The following is a 16,308-nucleotide window of genomic DNA, read 5'->3' on the forward strand; positions in this document are numbered from 1 at the left end:
CAAATGATTCAAAAGTAAAACATTTACAAACTATTTGATCTTGAGGGCTCTCTACTGTGTGTGTGTGTGTAAATATGCATAATAAATATCTACACTAATAAAAGAGAAAGCTGCAAATTTACTGTACCTTCGTGACACCCACCAGCCAATCAGGAGTGAGTATGCAAATTAACCCAACAAAAATGGAGGGTTAATTTGCATATGCAGGCACTTGCATCGGCGCCATGGCAATGATGCAGGCATTCTGCACTGCCCCAGCAGCTCTGGGCCTCTGGGCAGTGTGAGAAGGCGGAAAGGTGGCTCCAGGCTGGAGCAAAGGTGGTGCCGGCAGCCAGGTGAAGCAAGGCCCATTCTTGCATGAATCTTTGTGCATCAGGCCTCAAGTAAATGAATACAACATAAATACATGTATATTTTATATTTGTGTTTTTATTTGGGTTCCTATATGTATGTTCTTATATAGTTGTTCATATATATATATATATATATATATATATATATATATGTTCTTTACATGTGATTATATGTGGCAATGAAGACAATAAGACAAATGTAGTAACTTTATCTATGAAAAAAACTTATGACATTCAAACAATTATCATTTGGAATGTAATGGAAGAGAAATCCAAATAAAAACAACAATGTAAGAAGAAAAGTTATCTGGGAAGGGATATACCTGGTATATACACTTATAAAAGAGAAACATGCAAATTGACCATTCCTCTGCTATGCCCATAAGCCATGCCCACCAGCTAATCAGGAGTGAGCATGCAAATTAACCCAACAAAAATGGCTGCGGCCAGGGAGCTGGAGTGAGCAGGAGGCTTGGGTTGCCCTGGCGATGGAGGAAGTCAAGCTTCCCGCCTGCCCTGGCTGGCCCTGGCCTCTGCTCAAGGCTATAAAGTTCCAATTATAGAAGATAAATAAATCCCAGATACCTGCTTCCAGCCAGCCCTGGCCTCTGCTCAAGGAGGCGCTGAAAAAAAAAAAAAGGAGGGGCTTGGAGTTTGGGTCGCCAGGGTGTGATCAGGCCAGGATAGGATGACAGTTTTGGGTGATCAGGCTGGTGAGGGGTGGGGCCGTTTGGGGTAAGCAGACCAGCAGGGGGGCCAGTTGGGGGTGAACAAGACAGCGGGGGTCAGTTGAGGGTGAGCAGGCTGGCACAGGGGGCAGTTGGGGGTGATCAGGCTGCCAGGGGGGCCATTTAGGGGCAACCAGGCCAATGGTGGGGGCCAGTTGGGGGCGAGCAGGCCAGCAGGCAGAGTGGTTAGGGGCAATCAGACAGGCAGGCAGGCAGGTGAGCAGCTGGGAGGTGAGAGGGATGTCTGACTGCCGGTTTAAGCCTGATCCCCGTAAACCGGCAGTAGGACATCCTTTGAGGGGTCCCAGATTGGAGAGGGTGCAGGCTGGGCTGAGGAACACCCCCCCCCCCCGTGCACGAATTTTGTGCACCATGCCTCTAGTATACCTATAATTGCTGTAACCCATCCCTCTAGAAGGAAAGCAGAATGTGAGAAGTTTAAGAGTAATGATAAAACACTAGAGTTTAAAAATGAATTTTAAATTCAAGTATTTTGATACAGAGCTAGTTTGATTTTAGCTCTTGCTTTTTTATTCATTAGCTATACACTATTGGACAATTGGCTTAATCAGTTTAGAGCCATGTCTGTATACTAGTATGTACAAAAGTATTTTCAAAATATTGCAAATGTATTACTTCATTAAAGATACAATTGGTACCAATATCAAAATACATAATTGAGAGATGTAGAAAGAGACCAAAGTTGCAAAGGCCACATAGCAAATGAGATAATATCTTATCAATCAAAACAGATAAATACAACTGACAAGAGATACATTCATGACTGATAGAGATTTCAAAGTTTAAAAGGAAAAAGAACATTTTCACTATATGCATCATTTTCATATTAAATAGAAATAAACAGACCTTCAAAGTAATTTCAAATGCAATACTTTCCAAGTGATGTATTGACTTGCTCCTCTCAAATTAACTACTTTAATTTTGGTATCACATATACATTTTTTATCCTCAACTGAGGATATGTTTTATTGATTTTAGATAGAGAAGAAGGGAGGGAGAGAGAAAAAAAGATAGAAACATTAATGTGAGAGAGAAACACCAACTGGTTGCCTCCCATATGCACCTCAACAGTGGATCAAACCTGAACCCTAGGGATGTGCCCTGACTAGGAATCAAACCTGTAACCTTTTGATGTGTGGGATGATGACCCAACCAACTGAGCCACCTAGCCAAGGCAGTTTCATATTTTTTAATTCATTTTTTAATTTTATATGTATGATTTCCTCAAGAAACTTTTTAAACATGATAGAATTTGTCTCCATTTTCTAAATTGAAACATACATATTATACTGACAAAATTATTCTGTTTAAGCTAAAACACATATGTTTTCTTTTTTCTTCTTGAAAAATAGAACTTATTTTAATCTTTTTCATTTTCTCTGTTAACAAAATATCCTAAATCAGCACGACATATCCACATACAAATTGCATTAAAATTGTTCAGTCTCTATCAACAGGACATTTTCATCCTTGCAGAATTGAAGGTATCCTTCACTTGTAAACAAGATTCCTGACATTAGCAGGAAGGTCCTGTCCTTCTCCACATTCTATTCTGTCAAAATATAATTAAGCAATTAGATATGACAGTGTGTATTACAATACAGGAATAACACACATCCTCAGATGTGTTATTCAGCACAAGACTTGAATTCCATTAGGAATTCCCCCCTCCAAAAAAAACAAAAATAAAACTCAATTACAAGAATAAAACATCCTTAACTTGAAACTTCCAACAAAACAAGTCCAAACTAGGATATCTTTTTTTGTGGATGATGGTGAGATTACAGAAAAGCATAGAATACATGTGGTGTGTTTTTTATATTATATATTTTACAAAAATATGAAATATATTATTTTGCCTTTAGCTATTATGAAAATCAGTTGACATATTAGATATGCTATTTTAATTCATTCCATAATATAATATGGATTTTCTATAGTTTCACAGTTTTCCTAGTGTACCTTATAAGTATAATGATGTAAATTGCACTTCTTAGATCTTAAATAATTGAAACCTCTCTTTGAATGCTTGATTCTTATCACAGCATAAAAGTTATTGAAATCTGTATTGTATAAAATAAATTCAATTTATCTGTTCCATATATGAATTATAACAAAAAGAAAAGAAAACTTTGATTCTTTTAATCATACAGATTTGTTGACTATTTAAATGTATAAAATGAATATATATTCTATGATGTGGTAAGATTTGATATATTTTTGAAATGTGTGAATAATACCATACCCTGAAATATAACAGTGTTATATTTCAATATTAGTTAGGAAGAAAGGCAACAGATCTTAACTTTTTAAATATTTAAAACTTATTTGTCCTTTTTTTTCAGCTCCAGGCACCCTCCAGTGATCATTCAGGAAATAAGAATTGAGTCATTTCAATAATTCTGCTTATTAATGAAACTAGTGGCCTGGTGCATGAAATTCATGTACATTAAAAGCAGATTAATTAGAGAAAATATTTAATATTGCTATTTTCCCTTTCTCTACAATAGAAGTGTCAGAGATGAAAGAAAATTAGTAAAATATATATGAAAATCTTCCTCCTATCAGAGTCTGGGGTGCGCCACAGGACCCAGAGTCAAGTCCCTGCCCACCCACAGTGCCTCTATATCACGGGAGACCCAGACCCAGCAGGCCCCACCCCCATTGGGTGAGATCCAGACCCTGCGGGCCCCACCCTTGTCAAGCCCTGCCATGTGGGGGACACAGCCTCAGGTCCCCTGTCAAGCCCCGCTGGGCAGGGGGTTCAGCTTCAGGTCCCTCAGCCTGGCCCTGGGGCAGAGGGAGCAGCCTGAGGTCCCCCGGCCCAGCACCGGGATGGGGGGCACACCTTGAGGTCTCCCGTCAAGCCCGGCTGGGTAGGGGGCACAGCCTCAGGTCCCCTGGCCCGGCGCCGGGAGGGTGACACAGCCTTAGGACCATGTCAAGCCCTGCTGGGTGGGAGGCAGAGCCTCAGGTCCCCTGTAAAGCCCCGCTGGGTGGGGGGAGCAGCCTGAGGTCCCCTGACCTAGTACCACGGTGGGGGCCACACCTTGAGGACCCCCATCAAGCCCTGCCAGGCAGGGGGAGCATCCTGAGGTCCCCCAGCTTGGGCTGGGGTGAGGGACATGGTCTGAGATCCCTCATCAAGCCCTGCCAGGTGGGAGGTGCAACCTCAGGTCCCCTGTCAAGATCGTCAATTTGCATATTCCCTCTTTATTAGATAGGATACTCTGATATTTCCATTTAAAACTCTCATTGAAAAATATAAAGATGAAAAGTAAAATTCATATTAATAACAAAATTTTAGTTGTTTTTTTTCTTAGAATGATATTAAATAGCAAATTCAAAACACCATGACAAGTGGAGAGAGAGAGAAAGGGAAGAGGAAGGGAAGGAAACATCAGGAAAGAGATGAAACAATGTTTATCTGTAAGTAACTTTAGTGGAACTCTATTCCTGCCTTTTGAACAACAGGCCTGGCATATTCATTTGTACAGGAGCCTCTGGTTATGTATCTGGCTCCCATAGGAACCCCTAAATATTATGCCCATATTATTATACTCTTCTCCTTATTTAGAAGCATTTGTGGCAAATTTGGATGATGATGATGATGAAAATGATGATATTTATAGTAAAACCAAATACATACTTTTCTCATTTTGATTTTTTTCAAAATTAAGAAAGCTATTTCTTTTTCATTATTTTTAATTTTGTATAAATTAATGCTATATATATGTGTGTGTATACATACACACACAACTGTATGGTCAAGGTAACAAGATTTACATTTATATTTCTGACGAACACTGAAAGTTGGTGATGAGAAAATAGAACATAAATATGAATAAAGCCATAAGTATGCTAAGCAAATTATGAATAGCAAATTGGACATATTGATTAGATTCTTAGAGGGTGTATTAGTTGACAGACTTATTTTTTCAATGTAAGTTTTTGACAGGTGTCAAATACATAACTATTTTTTTAACACAAGATTAAGCAATTGGCAGAGTCTGCTGTGTGTATTTTTTTTATATTAAGTATAATACAGTTTACTTTTGTTTGTATGAAGACAACTTTAGCAACTGATCATTTTTGAAAAAATTAGTGACTTTAAAAACTCATCTATGTAGTTGTAGTAGAAATTTGGAACTATATTCAAGGTTTGTTTCAATGTAATATATATTCTGCAAGCTCATAGTAACATTACATTGTTTATAGTATAGGATGAACAAATCTTTGTATTCTGAGTGTCAATGTTATGCTTCTTCAGTATCTTAATGTGGTTGTTCAAAGGAATCAACTATTTTGCTGTTTATAATACGAAGATTTCTGGATATGGGCTCAAAAGAGTTCTGAGTTCAAGTCACAACTCAGAGTCTTACTGTCCTGGTGACTTTGAGCAGGAAACCGGCTTTACTGAGCTTTAGTTTTGTGATTCATAAAATGGAGATAATAACACTCACTGTGTCTCATGCATAGGACATCTATACTAATAAAAGTGTAATATGTTAATTAGACCAGATGGCCTAACAGCAGAACAACTGTCTGGACGACCTTCCGGACGACGTTCTGGACGACCTTCTGGACAAAGCTGGGGCTGCGAGGGCCAAGCCTCTTGCACGAATTTCGTGCATCGGGCCTCTAGTATGAATATATAGAAGACATGGTAAATACAAGAGCACTCCGTAACCTTGATGGACTAAACAAATGAGAGTTTCACTAACATTAATGTAATGACTTCCACTATAGGCTCAGTTTGCACCTACCTGGAGAATAACATTGGAAACATATTTATGTGACAATCGTGTGTGTGTAAATACATAATAGTGTTTAAAGAATAAGATAAACAGAAAAGTAAATTAATAAATATAAGACTAATTGTTAATTACAAGAAGGATTACAAAGACAACAAGTTAGCTGTTGAGACATAGAGAAGGGATCTAGTGCTTCCAATTTAAAACAAGTGGTCAGAGAAAAAAACAACAAGTGGTCAGATAATGATGCTTAGATGAGGGGGCATTTGAGTTGAGTGAAAGAGTTAACCATGAAATCCAAACTTAAGGAAGAGAGACAGCAAATGAAATGGTAAGGGACATTAATTGTATTTAAAATGCAGCAAAAAGCTATTGAAGGGTTTTAAAGAAAAACATATAATGCACTGTGCATTTTAAAGGATCACTCTAGCTTCAGTGTAGACAATGATTGGAGGAGGTAGTGATGCAAGTGGATATGATGAAATAGGAAGCTGTTGAAATAGTCCAGATGAAAAAAGATGGTGGACTTGGACTCCTGTGTGCTATGTGCAGTAGGTGTACTGTTCATTTCTAGGGGGTGCCACTCTCATAGGCTGCAAAGTGAATAGTTCCTATAGAGTTGTATCATGAAAAACAGCACAACGGTACACAGTGATCCAGTTTGGAGTGGGATAGTGGTAGTGGAGATGAAAAGAATTGGAATAATTAATGCATAGAGTAGAATAAAGTAAGCTTTTTGATTGTATGGGCATTGGTAGAAAGAAATGGGAGAATTCATATTTCTCTTGGAACTTGGCAGATGTTGGTGCTATTAATTCTCCACAGCTTCTATTCTTTTCTTTATACATTCATTATTATAACAGTTGAATAATTTTAAAAATTCATTTGTTAAATTGCCTTTTTAAGTGTTTTGGGTCCACTGGACTAATATTTACTACATGGATATAATGTGAACTTGGTTTGTCTACAAAAGATTAGCTTAACAAATGAGAAACAGTATGATATTTCAGGAACTCAAGTTTTACACAGTAAGTGGTCAATAGCTATTTATCGATGGTGGCGATGTCTGCCCTTTGAAGAGCTGTTAATAATACAATACAAGCCATGTGCTGTTGAAATCACTTAAATGGGATATTTAATAATATGATTAGACTGATTCGCTACAAGATTGAAAATCTTATTTGACATTAATGTGGATGATAGTGTAGTAGTCACTGTCATGCACAATGCTGATTTTTGAAAATATGCTTTTATATATTCACAGAACTTGGCATTGAAATATTGGTTTAACCTGTTATTAAATTCAAAACGATGATATTTCAGGCTTTTTCTACTTTTCCTTCTGCCCAATAAAGTACAACATGTTGATTCTATTTAGAATTTAACACATTAACTTGGTCCTAAAATACTGAAATTAAAACACACACACACACACACACACACAATTCATTGTAAGGGGAATCTTCAAGGCTCTCTTTGAGAGGATTGGCAGTTCATTCCACATTTCAGTGCTGTCACTCTGTAATCTGTTGACTGGTGTTCATAATTCTTCACAGAGATATTGTAAAGATTAATGAAATAGAGTTTGTAAAGTATTTTATCTCTTCAAAGGCAAGTTCTGTGAGATGAACGTTTAGAAGCCTCATTATACACAGGCTGTATTGTGCCAGAACTCTTAAACTGTTAGTAAAATCTCTTAAGTGTTGTACTTTATCATTGCTGTCTTAGTAATGTGGAGCTGTGCCTATCATATCTTTTTTTTTTTTTTTGTCTCTTCCGGACTGTTTAAGCATAGTATTATTGATACTTGACATTTATCAGAGTTACAGTGATCCTTTTACATCTGGGCAGTACAGAATTTTTACTTGATCTAGCTTATACTGTAACCTAATAATGTCAGGCTTTATGTAAGCTCAACCCAGAATTACACAAAGAGCCATGCTGTTTAAACGATAGCCTGTGTGTAATGAACCTCCCGAAGCTTTGCTCTACAGCATAATGTGCTCTTCTCCCAAAAACGGCTTCAAAGTACAGGACACTTTATTAAGATACCTACTAGATGTAACAGTTAATAATGCGGATTTTGTAATAAAAAAACACACGATACTTTCAAGAGAAACATCAAAAGTGCTTTATTAAAAGTAATGTCCATCGCTAGCTACACATTTCCCCCATCTTTCAGGTAATTTGTGGATTCCGTCCCAACAGAACTTTTCTTGTTTTGAGGCAAACCATTCAGAGACCCAATTTTCCACTTCTTCGTTCGTTTTGAAGTGCTGTTTAGAAAGTGCGGGTGCCATCGGTAGGAACAAGTGGTAATCTGAAGGAGCAAGGTCTGGTGGATATGACAAGTAGGTTAACACTTACCAGGCAAGATCTTTTAACGTGTCTTTAACTGGTTTTGAAGTGTGTGATGGTGCGTCATCATGAAGCAAAATTACTTTGCGTGTCTTCTGGCCCATTCTGGTCATTTCACGATCAAAGCGTGTTTCAAATCGATTATTTGTTGTCTGTGGCGATCAGTATTAACAGTTTCACCTGGTTTTAAAAGCTCATAATACACCACACCTTCCTGATCCCATCAAATGCAGAGCATTGTCTTCTTTTTAAGGCGATTTGGCCTTGCAGTCGATGTTAATGATTGACCTGGATCAACCCATGATTTTGTGCATTTGGGATCTCAAAACAAATCCAATTTTCATCACCAGTCACAATGTGATGCAAAAAAGACTTTCTTCCATGCTGTTGAAGCAACATTTTACTGACGACTTTTCGGTTTTCCATTTGTCTTTCATTCGGTTGATGTGGCACCTATTTTCCTTCCTTTAAAATCCTTCCCATTGCTTGTAAATAATCGAAATGGTTTGCTGAGCAATGTTTAATCTTTCTGCAAGTTGTTTTTGAGTTTGACACGCTTGTAATCGTTGGTCTTCAAATGTTTTCAGTTGACCTGAATGTTCTTTGTCTTTCACATCAAAATCATCACTTTTAAAGCATTTAAACCAGCATTCACAAGTATCTTGAGATGGAGCATGTTCACCATAAGCTTTCCAAAGTATACGATAACTTTTTCTTCAAAATAAAGTAATGAATTAAAACTTCCCGCAAATGCTCTTTTTTGGCACCAAATTTAACATTTTTAAGTGTAAAAATATCTATGATGTTAACACCTTCAGAAAATTTGACATATGAAGTTTTGAAGCTTGCTGTCAATACAACAAAATAGTATACATATCAAATCGCATATATGTCAACTTATGTGTAACTCCATCTATAGAAAAGAATCCGCATTATTAACTGGTACACCTATATAAAAGGTGGTGCCTCATATCAATACAACTTTGTGCTGCTTTACATATAGAACGTTAATTCCAGAATGTAATTTCTTTTAGAAAAGTCTTTAATTTCTAGAAGAAAACAATAATACTAGTAAACCTCGTTTGAATTTGATGTTGCCTAATTCTTAAGGGAGAGAGAGAGGTGATGAAACCTAAAGGATGTAAAGGAATTCCAAAGTAAACAAACACTGACCTTGACTGGTAGGAAGGTGGTTTGATCCGCATTGACAATGATCAAAGGGTACTAGGGCCTTCATGTTCTGGAAGGGACTGTCACTGAAGACATTGCAAAAGGAAAAACTGTGCCCAGTCACTATGTGATAGCACTGCTTCTGAGGAGAAAATTCAAATTAATTTGGTATAAATATAATTATTTTTAAAATATGTTTCTTTTTGTTATAGCTAGTGATATAGGGCCACACTGTATATTCTGGGAAATATAAAAGTTTTATTTTGTTATACAATCCATAGAAATATATCATTTATTTTAATAATGTGAAAAAGGTCAGGAACTATGTAATATTTTTCTTAATTTTCTGAGTGGCTATACACTTGTCAAAGTCTTTTGTAAGGTAAGAGTTTCTGATCTAAATATAGCAAAAACAAATGAAACCATTAAACTGAAGAAAAGAAAGTGAAGGCAAATGAATGAAATAAGAACACAAACAGGTAAGAAGATGAATAAAATGTGAAAAAGTAGATCTAGGCATCATAATTTTATTATGCATTTAAATAAGGTGCCTTTGTTTGCCTCAAATATATTTTAATTAACATATATTTTTAAAATAATGTAATTTAATCAGAAAGTAATTTTGTTGTTCATAAGATACCTTAAACCACTTGCGATTAGAGGATCATGTTTTAAATAAAAAGAATCCATATTTACAGTATATTATCTAGCTTTATAAGCTAGTTACTATATATTTATGTATAACTATATGCTTTTTAAAAAGAAACATTTTATAGATGATGTTTAACATAAATTTAGATAAGTGATTTCTAAAAAATATTTTTATAAAGCCCTCTGTATTTATAAATTATAAAAAAAACCTATAAACTAGTATTGATAAAATTTTTAGATGACCTGTAATCCCCAGGTTTAGTTAAATAAGATAATGTAAATGAATCAAATTCCTTTGTATGCTATCAAAATATAGAAAGCCATCTTTTAAAGTGCATCTTTTACTAATAATTTCAACTGATGCATACCATTTTTGATACATATTTAACATATATTTTATGATAAAATAAATGCATGTTTCATTTTTGATACTTATCTTATAAATCATAAATAAAGTACATTTATCATGATAGTGATATTTTAAGAGGCTCTATATACCAGATTCTTCATAATGCTACTTTCTAGAGTTTTCTGCTTGGACAAATAGGGAGTAATTCAATAATTTAAGAAACTGAGTAATATTTTATGAATGTCTAAACACTAAAAATAACTGAGCTCTCTGTTTAAATATAATTATTGATTATAAAATATAATGATGCATCAAAAGATAATTTTTAAAAGCCCACAGTAATGTGAATTCTTATAAACTTGCAAAGATTAATAATTAATTTTCAACTAGTTGTAGTGTTTGGTGTTTTATGAATAATATTGAAAATTCACAAAACTTAATAAAAAGTTATACTCTACCAGAATTTTGTGATCAAGACTGTCAGAAAGGGGAAAAGCGCCACCTATTGATCAGAATATGCAAATTATTTGTTGGTCTGAACATTTAGCTATGTAAACTGTGTTGGTGTAAAAGAATGTACTAGGTTGAAGAATATAGCTCTTCAATATAAAATTCTTTAACTCACTTTTATTCCGAATAATCTGATATTCCAATTTAACTATATTTACTACATCTTGAAACCGAGTCTTCACTGGCTTTTTCACCATGTTGTCTTTATGAGCAGCAAATCACAGCATTCTAAACAGCATGCTTGACAGGTTGTCTTCTGAGATAATGAAATGTAAAAATGTCTTATTTTTACTCAACAATGAACTTTGTAAGTAGGATAAAATAAGTCTTTATAGTCTTCTGAAACTGGTGTTTAAAAATCAGATTTTAATTAAGGAGTCACATATGGTCAAATATGAATTGTCTGACATGAAATCTTACATGGAGCTTAATAAATTTTTAAAGTATATAATTAAAAATTTAACTTTAAAATGTTAGGGCTTGATAATGAATAGTTAATTCATTGATTGACATTTCAACAAATTTTATTAAAATTCATGGACCATGTAGGCTGAGTGAAAAAGGAACTGTTATTATTTTAAAATAACATTTTATGTCTTCATAGAATTGAGAAAGATTGACCTTCACATGAGGTATCTCCATTCTATTATATCCCTAATATCAATAGAGCACTGTTTTTAATCTATACAAGTGTCATTCATTTTTTTAATGCATGTGAGATTATCAGGCTTACATTTTGAATGTAACTACAGGCAGAAACTACCTTTAAACTCTCAAGTTATAGGGAAACAATTTTTTAACATTTTAGAACAGTTCTTGCTCAGCAACATGTTAACCATGTAAAATCATTTAGCCTTCAAAAAAGAAACAACACTGTTTTTCAATTGAAGAAACTATATAACTACAAATACAGCTAATTATATTAAAATGATTCCAAATATACCATTTTAATTTAGAAGAAATCCAATGCCCCCAATGACTTTATTGTCTAAAGACGATAAATGGCATCTATAATTTGTGTATCTGTTTTACTAAATGTAATTGTAATGCCTCCATTTTACTAGCCTCACTGTGAAACTTTACAGGTTATCTTTGTTTTTTTCCAGATCAATAAAGTAACAACAGATAACTATTAATATATTTCTTTGCATCTGCACAGTGAAAACTTTAAATATTAAAACGATATATTGCAGCCCATATATCATGTACTCTTACAAGACAGGAATGACAGTATTAAGATGCACATTCAGGATAGCACTCTTTCTACTTTGAATGCTGTCAGGAACAAAGTGCTTTACAGACTTAAAATAAATCTAGGTACTAATCCATTGAATTTCTGACAACAGGAGCCCAAGGTTTCCATGCACTTAGCTGAGTACTGCATAAGAGCTTGTGCATTATTCATGTCCACTAATGGTGTTGCAATGCGCTTTGTGTGAAGCGGTGACAGTGCGATCTGCTAAGATAGCTGCTGCTGTGGACAAAGCCATACATTTCCTTGAGCTCGAATTTTTGACAGAATACTCTATTAATGCCAATTCTGCTTAAGTAAATGCTGAGCAGGGGTCAGTTGTTCCTTTTTCCCCCTTCTCTTATTATTTAAGAAAACAGTGCTATAAAATTGAAAATGATGTTCTGAGGTTTGCTGAATTTTTCAGTACAATAGTAGCCGATAAAGGTCACTCTACTTTTTTTTGTCTACTTTTATGATTTCGTGTGATGGTCCACAGACTCAATAGGAAAGCTCTTAGCACTAAGAAAGGGAGGTGCTATTAATTCCAGTTTCAGTACCATTATACTCTTCAGTGGATCAATAGAATTAAATGAGCTGAGATATTAGGAAAATATTGAAAAAAGCAGGAGGGTTGTATTGTTTGACCGTGGTCGGGCTGAGTTGAAAATAAAGAACCATCTACAGCAGCTGTCAATAAATCATGAAAACTATACTCTGAACCAAGTGGAATACAGCATGAAGCCTCAAGCCTTAAATGCCCATAATATCTCTGTGTGTGTTTTTTAAATTAAGCATTTTATTTGAAATATCCATTGTAACTATCTTTTATCAATCAAATAATTTTTAAAAAAAGTGCTTTGCTCACAAAGGGAATATTTCTGAAATGATATCTCGATGAGGGCAGTTCTATTCACAAATTTAGTAAATATTTTTGATGTAGGAAGCACATCAAAAAATGGGACAATATTTTAAATATTAAAAAGTAAAATTCAGGATTCTGTTCACTTTTGAATAATTGTATTTATTTACTGGTTGCTCTACTTCTTTGATTACAGATACATAGTAGATCTTCCCTTTATTTTACCATTTAATTAAACTGTAAAAAGTGAATACTTTAGTCTTCTTAATACAAAATAACTTGGAAAGTTTTTATTTTTCTTAGCCAACATGATGCATATTAGATTGAATATTAATAATATAATTGTTTGTTTTTTGGACAAATAAGAGCTCATCAGTCCCTAAGAGGATGAAATTTGAAGCAGGAAATGAAGTGGTCAGAATAGTTTAATTAGCCCTAGCTGGTTTGGCTCAGTGGATAGAACTGAAAGGTCCCCAGGTTCGATTCCGGTCAAGGGCACATGCCCAGGTTATGGGCTAGATCCCGAGTGGGGGACTTGCAGGAGGCAGCCGATTCATGATTCTCTCTCATCATCATGGATGTTTCTATCTCTCTCCCTCTTCCTTCCTCTCTGAAATCAATAAAAGTATATTTAAAAAAAAAAACTATTGTGCATTACATCCCCATGGTTTATTTTGTTTTGTAACAGAAATTTGTCCCTCTTATTCCCCTTTATCTTTTGCCCATCTCCCACCACTCTCCCCTCGGCAACCTGTGTGCCTAATATGGCAAAGATGGTAATCTGCCATCCAAGCTGTATTTTCTTTATCTTGGACAAACTGCTGGACTAATACATGTGCCTTCTACCTTTGTGACCATTTTTAGATAGAGGAATGTGAGAGTGAGTGCTATTACTATTTCCAGGCAAGACATTTAAGAAGTAAGTGGCTGTGCCATCTCTTGCCTATTTTTTCTCTTCCTTTGAATGGATGCAGATAATAATAGGAATAGTATAACTACAAAAGGAAGGGATGGGGCACTAGGATCTCTGTGGGAGATTACTGCAAATTAGGAACATGTACTATTATGAAAACAATAATGCACCTCAGTTGTGGATGAGTCATTATACCTATCGGATCTATTTGTTACCACTGCTCAGGTTTCCCCAAAATAGAGACAGCATTAAGTAAAGGGTCAATACATATTGACACACAATGGTTGCAAAAGATAAATGTGCTATTAAATATAGAGTCCAGATATTCATTTTCACTTCTCTTTGAATTTTCCAGTTTGACATATATGGCAATATACTCTACAATCAGTTTTGTTTTTCATGACTTAAGAGTTGACATCTTACAAAATGACACATTCTATTTAAGATAGCCCAGATAATGAGATTAATTTAACAATATCCTCATTCAGGCTGTGTATATATGCACTGCTAGTAGGAGGATATACAATCAGAAAACCATTTTATTTGACTGTCCTACAAAAAAGGATAAATGTTTTTATTTTAACCAACTATTTTATATGAACCATAAATTATAGTGTTGACCCTTGAGAAGATTGAAGTTTTTAGTTCTCTGAAACAACCTTTGCATATTGAGCCCAGGATTGTATACTGACAAAATTGAATAAGGATTTTTAGTTTCATTTGATCTGTCTAAATTCATGTAGATGCATTCTAATCTCTATTGATTTTTTATAAGAATCTTTGAAGTTAATAAAGAAAAATTGGTTGAGGTAAATGATCTCAGAACTTGGCAATAATACTCATAGATCCATCTTAAATTGAAGATAAAATTTAAAGAGGACAGACTAAACTTTTAAAATAGAATAATCAGCTAGAAAACAGAATCTTTGTTTAAAAGAACTTCTCTGTTTTAAGAAATAGTAATTGTATGGAATAAAAAATACAAATTCCCTCCTCCCTGTGTCTTCTCTCAAACCCTCAGATTTCAAACTTATTTACCTTCTTTTTCTATAGACATCCTTAATGTCAATCCACATATAATATTTAGAATATGGACGAAGTAATCTTTAGTATGGACCTATATAATTTATTAGATGTCATAGATTCACAAGTTTTTCAGAGTTCTAATTGTAAGCATGTGATTTAGGTTTGCAAAATGAATAACTGGATTAATATGTAAAATGTTGACATTAACTTGTAAACATAGTTTCCCAGGAACTGTTTTTAACACTTAAGCTGCTTTTTACTCTGGAATTTGGAAGGTTAACATCTTATTAAACTCAATTTTCAATCAAGTGAAATAAACAAATTTCAAACAGTACCTATTTCAGTATGGAAATTTACAACTGAGTAGAAAACCAGGGATGCAAGTTCTGTGCCTGCCACAACTCAATATGGTGTAGCAGGTCGGCCTTAAGAATGAAGAATTATTATTACCCTCCTTTAATTTCATCTGAATTTTCCACGTTATAAATAAATTCAAAAGAAAGAGAAAATTGAGGAAAATAATGAGTCCTGAGAAGGACTATTGTTAGTTAAGATGATCTGATTTGTGGACAAGAAAAGCAGTCTCTAATTGTCATAATAAATTAAAAGTGAAATTTGCTGGAAATATACTGGAATATTTTACAGATAGAGAAGGAACTGAGCAATTGAGATTTTAGAAGTGAAAGAGCCAGGATGAATGCATTGGTCTTTTTCTAAAGTAGTGTTGTAGGTCCTGTCACACCAGTGGCTCCTGAATTGTGCTTAGTGGGCCATCAGTACTTAATAGGATATAGTAGAAAATAGAAAAATATCATACCCAGAACAATTATTGTTTTGGAAAATTTTTTTTCTTAATACATATCTGTAATAGGTCTATTATGTTATATATTCTTTTGGTGGTCGCAGCCAAAACTTTTAAGAGAGTCATATTCCAAAGCAGTCTATTGACTTAATTTCACTGTATTCTAAATACTAAGTTGCATGGAAAAATATCTATTTATTAAACCTAGGCCATATGCCACTCCAAGTATATTTATTCAACTATGACCATGGATGCGGAGTCTAATATGGATATGGGGATGACCCCTTGGTGCCCACCTAAGAAAGGTAGACTTTCCATGGGATCTGATTTATTGTGTTCATTATATTCATGGACTTTTTTTTCCTGAAATACAGTTATAATTTTTATTATTAAAATCTGCAAATGTTTATCTAGTATGTGATTAGAAAAATAGAACCTTGAGTATATGGCAATGTTTAGAGTGACTTATCCTAAAGATGCAAAAATTACAATTTTCTTGTATTAAATTAATTCATAGCCCCTGTTTTGTTTTCTTGAAATGTCTTATTTTGTCATCTTTCTTTTTTATTTTATTTAATTT

Source organism: Plecotus auritus, assembly GCF_963455305.1.
Source record: "Plecotus auritus genome assembly, chromosome: 3".
NCBI lineage: Eukaryota > Metazoa > Chordata > Mammalia > Chiroptera > Vespertilionidae > Plecotus > Plecotus auritus.